The sequence below is a fragment of the Suncus etruscus genome, chromosome 11 (assembly GCF_024139225.1).
Source record: "Suncus etruscus isolate mSunEtr1 chromosome 11, mSunEtr1.pri.cur, whole genome shotgun sequence".
NCBI classification, from domain to species: Eukaryota; Metazoa; Chordata; class Mammalia; order Eulipotyphla; family Soricidae; genus Suncus; species Suncus etruscus.
This window is the reverse complement of record NC_064858.1, coordinates 63,974,710-63,988,633: the sequence shown is the minus strand read 5'-3', so window position 1 is coordinate 63,988,633 and position 13,924 is coordinate 63,974,710.

Genomic DNA, 13,924 nt, shown 5'->3' with positions numbered 1-13,924 from the left:
TATCCCACCACTACCTTCTGGCCTTGAAGATTTCTTGCGATAGATCTGTTGTAAATCTTTAGAGTGCTCCTTTGAGTGTAATTTTCCTTTTTGATCTTTCTGCTTTCATTATTCTATCCTTATCTGTGGGATTTGTCATTGTGACTAGGATGTGTCTTGGGGTGCTTTACTTCAGGTCTTTTTTTGCTGGGCATGTGAGATTTGGTGCATGCAGTCTTTAGTTCTGGGAGTTTCTCTGTAATGATATCCTTGACTGTGGATACTTCCTGGGGATTTTCTTCCTGGGTCTTTGGGACTCCAACAATTCTTATGTTTTTCTGTTCAGTTTATTAAAGATTTCTATTTTCATCATTTGAGTAATACTTCCATTGTCTGATCATTTGCTTTAAGGTTCTTTTCCAATTTCTTTGCTTATGGAGTTGTTCTGCATCTTATCTTCCAGCTCACTGATTCTGTTCTCAGCAGTTTGAAAAGCCTTTTCAAACTGAAAGGCTTTCTATTGAGTTTTTTATTTCATCTACTGAGTTTATAAGTCATATTATTTCAGTTTGGATTTTCTTATTTCTATCTTTGTGGTCTGTTCAACTTTCTTATGCTTTCTTTGAGTTCTATGAAAATCTTCCATATTTAACCTCTAAACTCCTTATCTGAGGAGCTACCTAGGTTTTTCGGAACATCAGAACTGCTGTCTTTATTCTCTATGCATGGTTTTGTACTGCATTTTTTCACCATTGGCATGCTTGTAATGTGTTTTATACTACATGTTGTGGTGAGATTTATAGGCTAGAACATGAGCATGACCACAGAGGAAAGCAGAACAGCCACACTCCTCTAGCTTTACCCTTTTGAGTGGAGCCAGCCTACCTTGAGTTGGGCCCTGAAGCAATTATATTCATTGGCTTCTTTATTGGTTGCTTCATGAATGAAAGAAGAAAACCAGGCAAGTAGTAAAGCAGCAACCTTTCGTAGTACTAAATCCTATGACAATTATCCCACTCAACCTCTATTGGCTAAATTATCCAGTTAAGATGCACAGAGTGGCAAAATGGAACAGAAAGCTGAATCCAACATTCTTCTGCCTACAAGAAATACATGTTGACAAATCTGAAGGAGGAGATCAATGGCAACACAATAGTGGTAGGAGACTTCAACATCATCCTGTCACTCATTGATAAATCAACCAGACTTAAACCCAACAAGAATATACTAGCTCTGAGGAGATTAATGGAAAAGATTAGACAGACAGAAAAAGATAGATAGATAGGTAAGAGACAGATAGATAGATACCGATTTAATGCAATTCCTTTGAAGATACCCATGACATTCTTCAAAGAAGTGGTTCAAACACTCCTGAAATTTATTTGAACAATAAACATGCACAAATAACTAAAGCAATACTTGGGTAAAGAAATACTAGAGGCATTACTTTCCCAAATTTAATATGTATTACAAAGCAATAGGTATCAAACCAGAATTGTATTGTGTGGCATGCAGCATAGATGTCTCCAATATAGGGGAAGCAAGCTCATCAGATATATCTATTGACTTTCCTGGTGCAGTGAGCTGATATTTCCCCAAGAAATATTTTAGTGTGCAGGCCCATTGGTGGACATAAATTATACCCCCTATGTGGATTACTGGAAATATTTCTGATATTCATACATGATAGTGACATTACAATTTCTTTCTTACTATCTAGCACATTCTCTCCCTTGCAAAAATACAGACCAAAATTCGGGCCTCTATCTATGACTCAGGGAAATTCTCAGCACCAAAACTCTGCTAGTTTTGCACCATGACCAGATAAATCTGCATTTCTAAAAGCATAGTGGTCAGTGTAAATGCAAACCCGGATAGTTGGTAAACAAACAGTTCCTTATCTTCCTTGTTAGTTGCTATGGACTAGTCCCAAGTTGTAGCAAAACAAGTTTCTTATCCTTTGTCATAAGAACCTCCTTTCTAACTAGAATACCTCCTTCTCCTTATGTTACTTCCTCTCTTTTAGCTCTTTTCTCCTTTATTGACTAGTTTTTTGATAGGTATATTTTAGGGCCTGCCTTTTGTCAACGCAGAAATGCCTTTCATGCTTTAGACTTGTATATATTTACCAACATAGTGAGAGTAAAATTGTCTCATGTCTATTGAAGATGTGGGTCCCCATACAATTTATTTTGTGTGGTTTCAATTTTTGTATTTCATATTTGGCTTCTTATGTGCCTGCTTTTCTCTTGTGAAGGATTTCGTTCCCACTAGAGATGCTGAGGTAAAAGACACCTGCAACAGTATTGGAATAAAGACAGAGCCTCAAATCAATGGAATAGATGAGTATTCATAGATTGTTCCCCAGACACAGAATCAACTAATCTTTAATAAAAGGGCAAGAAATCCAAAATGGAGCAAGGAAAACCACTTCAACAAGTGGTGTTGGCACAACTGGTTAGCCATTTGCAGAACAAATATCAGGCCTGAAACTGTAAGGTATACAGAACAACATGTAGGTAAAACACTTTATGACATTGAGACTAAAGGCATCTTCAAGAAGGAAACTACACTCTCCAAGCAAGTGGAAGCAGAGATAAACAGATGGGACTATATTAAGCTGAGAAGCTTTTTCAGCTCAATGAAAATAATGCCTGAGATACAAAAGCCACCAGCAGAATGGGAGAAACCATTCATCCAATACCCATCAGACAGAAGGCTAATATCAAAAATATACAACGTACTGATAGAACTTCATAAAAAAAAAACGCAGATAGCCCCATCAAAAATGGAGAGAAGAAATGAACAGACACTTTCTCGAATAAGAAATACAAATGGTCAAAAGACACATAAAAAATGCTCCACATCACTAATCATCAGGGAGATGCAAATCAAAACAAAAATGAGGTACCATCTCACACCACAGAGAGTGGCACACATCACAACAAACAAGAACAATTAGTGCTGGTAGGGATATTTAGAGAAAGGAACATTTATTCACTGCTGGTGAGAACGCTGTCTAGTCCAGCCCTTGTGGAAAACAGTATGGAGATTTTTCAAAATGTGGAAATTGAGTTCCTATATGATCCAGCTATATCACTCCTAGTTTATACCCTAGGAAAGCAAAAAAACTACAATTTAAAAATTCCTCCCTCACATCTATAGTCATTGCAGTGATATTTACATTTGCCAGATTCTGGAACCAACCAAGATGCCCTTCAATAGATGAATGACTAAAAAAACTGTGGTACATATACATAATAGAATATTACGCAGCTGTCAGGAGAGATAAACTCATAAAATTTTCCTATATAGGAATGTACTTGGTATCTATTTTATTGAGTAAAATATGTCAGAGGGAGAGTGATAGACACAGAATATTCTCACTAATCTATGCATTTTTTTAAAGAAAATTAAAAAAATTATTGTAATAAATCCCAGAGACAATAGAGTTAAGGGCTAAAAGTCCTGGATTGACAGGCTCACAATTTGAAGCTCACACAAAGAGTGGTGAATGCTATTAGGAAATTAACTACATTAACATCTAGCATGGCAATGTTAAAGAATGAGAGAAAGGGCCGGAGAGATAGCATGGAGGTAGGGAGTTTGTCTTGCATTCAGTGTTTTGGTGGTTCAAACTCAGCATCCCATATGGTCCTCTGAGCCTGCCAGGAGTGACTTTTGAGCATAGAGCCAGGAGTAACCCCTATATACTGCCCGGTGTGACCCAAAAACCAAAAAAATAAATAAAATAAAATAAAATAAAAAGAAAAGAAAAAGAAAAAGAATGAGAGAAGTAGAATGCCAGTCTCGAATATAGGAATATAGGAATAGGTGGAGGAGGAGCATTTTTGTTGGGAATGTGGCACCGGTGAAGGGGGTATTCTGTTATGACTGGAACTCTACTACAAACATTCTTGTAATCATGATGCTTACACAAATATTTATTTAAAAATAAATAAATAATAAATAAAAGTTCAAAAGGTCCAATAGGAATTAGATTTTTTTAATAGAAAAAGTCTTACTTGGAATAAAAACTCAGGTCAAAACCGGAGTAGAGAGGCTGTATAGCCTGTCATTCTTACCGCCAAATGCACCAAGAATGTAATATGACATTGTTTGTTTTTGCACAGGCACACTAGAAAGAGGAAATGTTATGTATAGAAACAACCCCTTATCTACTAGGGATAAGACTCCATTCATTTTATAATAAAGGGGCGCTTCACACTCTGAACATTTGTCATGGGGACTTGACTTAGACCTCAGGTGATCAGACATTGACCGTCCAAACCCAAACCCTAGATCCTAACCTTAGAACTGACACAGTTCCCTGTAACAGCACCAGGAATGCAACTCCCCCTGGGGAGTCCTAATATCTCTATGGCACCAACTTGCACCAGGCTAGATTGATAAGATATCCTGACTATGAGGAAACAGCAACAACTTGATATAAGGACAGGTTGCCCTACCTCATAACCTAATGGTGAGATGAAATCAGAAGACACTCCATCCTTTGATCTGTGCAAAAACCAATATCACTAATTAAAGAAGATTGACTTTGACAATTGCTAAGGTGCAGAACTTTTCCTGGGTTCATAAATAAAGACTCTATCCTACAATTTGTTCTAGGATTTGTGCAAAAACTAAGATCCCTAATTGTAGAGGTCTGACTGAGCAGAACGTCTGGAATCATAAACTAGGAGTTTCCTAGGCTTTGTCCTCAGATCTGTGCAAAAATCAAGACCACTAATTACAGAAGACTGACTACAACAACCTTAATGGAACAGAACTTCGAGAACCATAAAGAATGACTCTATCCTACACTTCATCCTAGGATCTGCACAGAAACCAAGATCTCTAATTACATTGGACTGACTTTGACAACCACAGCTGAACAGAACGTTGCCTGGAACCTTAAAAAAATCCTTGGGGTTTGACAAAGAAATTATCCAGAGTTTGTATCTGTTCCTAAGACATTTTGCTTCAAGGTGGAGAAACCCTGTATCTTAAGCCAAGGAAATTTCCTTTCTAATTTTCTCAATACTTAAAGTGCAAACAAAACAAACAAAAAACAAAAACAAAACTTGCCACACCAGTCCCCCTTCCTTTTAATTTGTTTGTTGTATTATTGTTGATATTGTATCTTTGTTGATGTTTGTTTTTAATTTGGTTAGTTCCTTTTCTTTTTTTCTTTCTTCTTCAAAATTTATATTTATAGCTTCTAGACAGGACTCCTCACAGCTTTTCTTTTTTTCTGAACAGAAGATAGAATATGAATCATCTTTTTCTGCCTCATAAATTGAGGGGGAAAAGTGGATGTTACCAAGGCAAGCAGTCTCACCAACACTGAGTGGAAATAAAAAATGATCAGACCTAAATATCTAACCCAAAGTTAATGACACTAGAATCAAGAGAACCAATCTACAACAAGTTATATACAACAGGGACCTGTTACACTAGAGTCCATGGGGCAAAGGGTGAAGGTATGGGATGCATGCTAAAAAACGGGTGGATGGAGGTCAAAACTGGTGGGGGGGAGGGCCGGTGTGGTGGCGCTCGAGGTAAGGTGCCTGCCTTGCATGCACTAGCCTAGGACGGACCTAGGTTCGATCCCCCGGCGTTCCATATGGTCCCCCAAGCCAGGCGCAATTTCTGAGATCATAGCCAGGAGTAATCCTGAGTGTCGTCGGGTGTGGCCCAAAAACAAAACAAAACAAAACAAAAAAAAAAAAAAAGAAAAAGCTGGTGGTGGGAATAGCCCTAATTCACTGTCACAATGTACCTTAAATATAACTGTGAAAGACTTGTAATTCATATTGGTCACAAAATAAATAATAAAAATTAATAATCAACTAAATACTGCATATTGTGCTATGTTGTTACACACCTAGGTGCAAAATAAATCTAAAATTATATCTGTGCTATAGTATGGAAAAATCTTAGAAACAAGTCCTTCATTAAATTTATCATTTTGCAATTATTCATGCTTCAATGTCATATATTTGTAGTTCATTTATTATTTTATAATTAATAAATGATGATATAATCTTTAAAAATGTCTTTATCATAGAGCCAAAAGTAAGCCCTGTGTACTTTTAGTTGTACTGCTTAGGCCTGTCAATCAAGAACAAAAAAATATGCTGTCTTGATTTGTAAGATAGATTCAGAGATTTTCTTCGTATTAGAAAGTTTTAAGTTACTTTATGTCAATTGAATATCAGAATTATTTAGATGTCTTTTCATTGTGAGTAGAATAGAAAGCCCTCTAATTCTTACCATAGTTTTTTAACCATTTGCATTTATTTCTCTATCATATTTCTAATTCAAAGCATTAAACAACTCATTATTCTTAAATGCAACTCTCATTATAACCCAAATCCCTTTTAGACTCAGAATTAAGCACAAACTGTAATCTGATATTTAATGTTCTTTACTATTTAAACTTGGCTGGTATTTGATTTTGTTATATGAACCATCAAAACTAAACCACAGTATTGCTTAGAACTTAAGAACATGATTTTAACCTGCTTAGTCATAACTATGATACCACCTAGATATTGGGTACATTTGGGGGGGTCACACCTGTCACTCTCAAGGGTTACTCTTGGCTCTACGCTCAGAAATTGCTCCTGCCAGGCTCTAGGGACCATGATGAATGCTGGGATTTGAACAACCAACCTTCTGCATGCAAGGCAAATGCCTTATCTCCATGCTATCTCTCCAGCCCCTTTTGGACACATTTTTAATTAAGCTGAGATTTGTTTTTTTGATCACTGTATTCTAAAAGCAAAATTTATTTTCCTAGTTCAATAAATATAATATTAAAAGTTATTTATTTTAAATGTCATACTGTTTGTATGCTCATTATGTTCATTTGTATGCTCAGATATTTACTATTATTTTGTTTTGTTTTGTGGGTCACACCTCATGATGTTCTGAAGTTACTCCTGACTTTGTACTCAAGAATCACTCCTAGCATTGCTTGGGTACAAAATGCATTGCTGGGGCACAAACCTTGGTCTGTTATGTACAAGGAAAACACCCTATCGCTTTGGCTCCAATTCTTGCCATTTTAATGATTAACTTTGCTTACTGGAATGTTTATTGTAGGCATTATTATTGATGAGAGAGTCAGATTTTATTATGTCTTGTATAAAGGAACAGATTTATGTTTCTGAACTTTATATTGCACACAGATTCTTTACTGAACTAATGGATCAGCAAGTATATTTAAGTAAATAACATACCATACATATTAAAATAAGTTTATCTGATTTACTTGAAACACTTATCTCAATAAAGAATAGAAAAACAACCTGTTTTGTTGGGAATTTCTGAGAGAAACTCAGCAAGTAGTAAGACTTGTCAAAGAGGTGGAATCAGAGCTTGGACTAATCTTTTGCTAAACCACATGTGACAAATAGGGTCAATTTGAACATTATAGCAGGATGCAGTAAAACTCTTGAAAGTTAGGGGTCATATAATTGAAAAACTAATAATAGTTGTAGCAAAACAGGTAAACATTAGAAACAGACACAATAAATTTAATAGCAGAGAATCAGTGGGAACCACAGCAATGATATCACTACTAATAGTAGCAACAGTAATATTTATACTATAGTAATGGCAGTAGTAACAACTACTGTAACAGTAGTAACAACAGAAGCAGCAACAGCAAGAGTATTCCAGTGATATCTATTGTATAAAGTTTTCCCCTGTTTTATGCTTGTTTCTAGTAATAGAAACCACATCTGAAAATTGGATCATAGAGTACATTTCTCACAGAATTTATAAATAGTGAATGTAAATGTCAAGAGCTATGGATTAATCTGGAATGTTTTAAATGTGGATGAAATAACTAATTAAATATTTAGGTAAAATACATAACAACAGGATATATTTTAGCTTTAGGTTTCTGTGGTGGCAATGTTCTTACTAATCTGTTAAAGAACTTAGACTCACTCCTAAGTTTTTGTACGACTTATACATAATCATATAATCATATGTCCAATTAGTCATCAGGCTTCAATAGGTGGTTCATATGTTTAATTATTTAAACTCAGTATTTAAATAGCTGAATGGTTGGGTGTTGGCCAGAAACAAATGTCCTAAATAAAAGGCCGAATTTCTTCATTTTATAACCATGATTTTTATTCATTCTAATAATACAAAGCTAATATTAGAAATTGTTCAACTCCAAAGAAAAAAATGAGAAATACAAATAAGTTAATGAAGTTAAATGTGTATTAGTAAATTATACAAATGCTCAACAATAAAGGTCTGTTATATACCAAATAATAAAATGATTTTATGTTTTAGGGCTTTATTGCATAGATTTTATTTTATTTTATTTATTTATTTTTACTTTTTGGGCCAGACCTGTTGATGCTCAGGGGTTACACCTGGCTATGCTCTCAGAAATCGCTCCTGGCTTGGGGGATCATATGGTGTGCTTGGATATCAAACCTCGGTCCTTCCTACAAGGGAAACACCCTACCACTTGCACCACCACTCCAGCTCCTATGTCATATATTTTAATATTTTCCTATATAGAACCTCATTTTATCTCCATATGGTCAGTAAGAAACTGTCTTTTTAAATATTTTATGAGTAAGACAACTGATATTTAGAGCCTGGTGATAATTTAACTATCAATGAAAGTAAAGCACAAACAAATTAGAACAAAAATAAATTTAAGAGTAAACAATAAACATAGACATCTCTAAAATGTTCTATATAATTGAATAATATGAAATATAGATATAAAAGTACCTGTTTAAGGTAATCAGTAATCATGGAGTATCCGCAAGAAGAGGTTGCCATGATATGGCTACATGATTGAGTACTTCCCTTTAATGTGTGAGGTCCTTGGTTTTGTCCCTGATATTAATAAATCAGTAAATAATATAAAAACATATTTGTGAGTAAGTAAATAATTTGATTCAGCCATGGCTTTTCTTTCCTTTATTTTGTTTTGGAACTACACCCAACAGTGCTCAGGGCTTACTCTTGGCTCTGTGCTGAGGGCTCTTGTGGTGATGCTTAAAAACAATATGTGATATAATATCTCTGCTAGGTAGAAATTGAAATGTAGTTGGCCACTTGCAAAGCAAGTACCTTAAACCCTACGCTATTTTTCTGGAACATCAGTTATAGTTTTTTTTTTTTATTAACTTATAAAGTAGTACAAACTAAAATTCTAAAAACTAAAATAAACCTTAGAATTTTGGTTTGTGCAAGTGCTTTAGTAAGAACACACATTTCAAAGAGAATACATAATTTTACACTTTTCCTTTTTCTATTTTTAAAATTTATTTTTGTTTGTTTGGTTTTTGGGCCACTCCCAGTGACGCTCAAAGGTTACTCCTGGCTATGTACTCAGAAATTGTTCCATATGGCTTGGGGGACCATATGGGACACCAGAGGATTGAACTGCTGTCTGCCTTAGGTCAGTGCATGCAAGGCAAACCCCCTACCACTTGCATCACCGCTTTGGCCCCTACAAACTTTTCTTTACAGTTGTCTTGAAACTCAATTCTCTCAATTTATGATTATCTAAAAATTCTATACTGAATATATTATACTTATATCTTCAGGCATTGAAATTAATTATGTTATAAAAGCACAGGAATAAATGAATTCTAGTTCATAGTTTGAAAAGAAATAATATTAAGGACCTATAGATATAGTACAGTGGGTAAGGAACTTGGTTTTATCCACCAAGATAATCTCTGAACACAGAACAAAAAGTAAGTCCTGACCACAACTGGAAATCACTGAAAACAACATCCACAAAAGAAGAAATGATTATAATTTGGTAAATGATATTTTATTAATTTATAATGAACTAGCATAATCTTCTCAGTAGAAAAAAATCTCTAGACATATATCATATGCTTTTACTATACATTTATTCCAAGTTTTAATGCACCATAAGGCCATAATTTTAAATGTAGAATTCTTCTTTAACAAATAAAGAATAGATATGGTACAAAAAGTTGATACCAAGTTTCTAATCTGGAAATACTTTAAGTATTTGAAATGTAGAAAACAAAGCAAACTAAGCCAGGAAGCTGCTACCATACTTGTGCTGTAAACCATGGGATAGTAATGAAGTCACAGGAGCTGGAGAAACTTCTTTCCCAACACAATAAGTACTGTAAGAATTGCAGAATATGTCCTGGCAAAACCTTTGGAGTGTGCATTCCAGTTGTGCTGTACCTGTATCTGCAAATATAAGTCCCTCTCACTTTCCAAACTTCTCTTATTTCTCAATGCCAAAAGTGAAGTGAAAGTTGACAGTAGTCACTAGCTTTGCAATGAGTATCAGAAATAGAGTATGCAGTCTTTTAGCTTAATAAGTACACAAAGAAATATAGAAGCTTATAAATTGTTAGTGCATATAATTAATATGTAATTTAACATCAGGTATATCATTAGACAATGATGGCTACCTGAAAGATTGCAGAAATAAAGCCATACTTCCTTTGTAAGATATAAAAGTATTTCACCCAGCAAAGAGTAGTAAAGGCAAGATTGTTGGTTATGTTCTTAAGAATACTGTGAATTAAAAACTACAATAACAAATTCTCAAGTTTGTGTCATATGGTAATAGAAAACATCAAAAATATTTTCTTGATTTTAATCTCTCTTAGAAATGGTTTCAGACATTCATGAGGCTGGAGAGGTGGCACTAGAGGTAAGGTGTCTGCCTTGCAAGCACTAGCCAAGGAAAGACCGCGTTTCATCCCCTGGGGTTCCATATGGTCCCCCCACGCCAGGGGCAATTTCTGAGCACTTAGCCAGGAGTAACCCCTGAGCATCAAACAGGTGTGGACCAAACCTCCACCCCCCCCAAAAAAAAAAAAAAAAAAAAAAAAGAAAGAAAGAAATGGTTTCAGGCATTCAGAAAATTAGAATATTATGTTATTGCTAAGAATCTAAAGTGTGAATATTTGAATCAGAATTTAGTCTCTGTTACTAGTTTTACACAGGGATATTGAACTGATAGACTCTCTGAACTGTCCTAACTGACTTGAAATGAATCCTGACATTAACTGAGTGTAGTGAAATTTGCAATAGATAAAATAGGCAATGGTACACATTCCTATTACATGGACAATAGCCAATAAACTCATCTCTCTGCAAATCCTTTTCATTTAAATCTAAATGACAAAATCATGCTTAAGTGGATTGTTCCACAGAGTTAGTCCTACTTTTTTTTATCCCCATTTCCAAGTTAAATTAAATATCACAGATTGGTTATAAGAACACTTAGACTTATTATGCAAGTACTGACCTGGAATCTAGTACATGGATACATTATCTCTAAATCTTCAGTTTCTCTAAAAGAAACCACAACAGTTGAATTTTTTACATTTTATTTCATTGAAACAATTATGATCAACAAAATCCTTCATAGTTATTGAGATATATTATGAGTCAGGGCCCTTCCTACCACCATGATCAACCTCCTTCCACCAATGGCCCCAGAATTCAATCTAATACCATCCTTTGCCCCTGTCCTGTCAGTATAGCAGGCCCTTTTAAGTTCAGACTGTTTACATTTAAGTCTGTTCATTCTATTATTATTGACTTTGGTTTGTATATTTAGTTATGTCTATACTGTATTTATTTTCTTGCCAGTGCATCTAAGATTACTTTTCCCCTGGTCCCTAGCTTTTCTTTGATAATTTCTTAGTTTCATAGAAGAATTGTGAATATGTGATAAAATAATTTATCCATGTCCCAAGGTTCTATGAAAAAAGCAGGAGTCCCAATTTAAAATATAAGAGATTAAAAAATATACAATTAAAACAAGGTGTGTGTGGCATATTTTTGTTGTTTATTTTTATAGGCACAGCAAAATATGGTAGAAATAGAAATAAAAAAATCTTTGGCCTAAAAACAAGGAGATGTTACCCATGAAGCATCCTGGAATTTGACCGAATACAGGCTCCAGGCATACTCAGATGTCTAACTCCAAATTCTTTCTTTGTGGTACCAGTAAAAGTTCTTTACAATTATAGTTGTGGTGGTGAGGTTTCTGTAGTTATACATCCTGGTTTTTATACAGATCCCTATGTCTAAGTCAGGGTGATATGGAGCATCTTCTGGTTTCATCTAACCATTAGGTGGCAATGCAAGGAGCCCTGCCCTGAAAGTAAATCGTTGCTGTTATCAAGTTGTCAGGTTGTCGTATGAACCCACTCTGGAGCAAGTTGATGTCATGGCAGCGTTAGGGGCATTCCTAGTAGAAGATGAATTCCTGGTACTGGTGTTAATACTGTACTGGCTCCATAGATGGGATCCAAGGTTCAGAGGTGAGAATGACCAATGTCCTATCTTTTTGAGCCTAAGCCTAGTCATTATGACAAGTGTTTAGCATTTAAGGCCCCACTGCAATATAAAATTTATGTATTCTTATTCCTATTAGATAAAGACTTGCTTCCACACATAAGATTTCCCTATTATAATGTGCCAATGCAAAAAGGAACAATGCAACATGGTAATACTGGTGTATATGGGGGTTAAAATAAACAATCTAAACAATCCCAGTATTCTGGTTCAAGCATGAACCTGAAGCCCAAGAGGGACTTATCTATTAGAATTTCCTACTAAATACATCCAATTAAAGGAATGGGGGAAAACTGTCTCTACATAAAAAGATAGACAATAAGAACTATACTTATTATGGAAATTTATAGAAAGAAATACTTGAAGGGTATATACATGTCCTGTCTTCTTAAGTATTTTGAAATAGTTTGAGAGAAGGGTACAATCCGGAGCACAGCTTCAGTCTGCAACATGGTCTTGTGGATTCCGAAAAATGGCTCCTAGCAGTCACATATCAAGAAGTGTGAGTTTGAGGACTTCATGAGAAGTCTTGAGCTGGGGACTTCTCAGAAACAGAATCTGGTAGCAAGAAACAATCTATAGTTAAAGGAAGTGGGAAAAGGGGTTGTCTAAAGCAAAACAGGAGCAGTGGCAGTGGCAGCGTTTCCTCAGGCTGAGGCAAGGGTGGCTGGATATATGTCTTTACACTTTGGGAGCTGATTAGCAGCTGGTTGGGATATGGGGACATTTTTTTCCCTGGGTAGTTAAGAACTGAGGGTAAAAGAAGTTAACGGGGGTATTGAACAGATCTGGGGTGAGAGTGAAGGGCTAGAAAAGGATTTGTAAGGTGATAAGAAGAGGGAGGATGGAAGGAAGAAGGATAATATACACATAGACATTATGTATATTACAGATAGACATTACATAGACATTGAGTTGGCCAACACATACACTCATGCAAACACATAGACAGACACTGAGGATAGATCCATGGATTATAGTTGAAAAGCTGACTCAGGTGGAATGGGTCAAACACTTAAAAAATGTAAAGCCAGCTAGTCAGATGAAATGATTTTCCATTTTCTAGACCAACCAACATAGGTGAGGTAAATTTTAAGTGGTAAGGTAAAAGCAATGTAAGGATTCTACATCATGAAGAATCATCTAGAGAGGGTCTTGAGCATCCAGGTTCCTTTCCTAAAAGCAAAATAAAATCATGAGAATTATAGTATAATGGTAAACTACCTGAAATTGAAAACAATTACAATAACATATTCAAGTCAGTGAGCAATTACTAAGAGTTATTGGCAAGAAGTTTCATATTACATTGCTATCATTAGATATAAACATTAGATATTATTAGCAAGGATAATCAAGTAGAAAATGAATAGATTAGAATTTTTGTTGTGGGGCCAGAGCCTTAGGACAGTTAGCCTTGCATAAATTGATCCAGGATGGAACTGGGTTTGATCCCTGGTGTCCCAAATGGTCTTCTGAGCCAGGAGCAATTTCTGAGCACATAGCCAGGAGTAACCCCTCAGCATCACTGGATGTGGCCCCAAAGCAAAAAAAAATTTTTTTTTATTTTTGTCATGACACTATCTTAGTG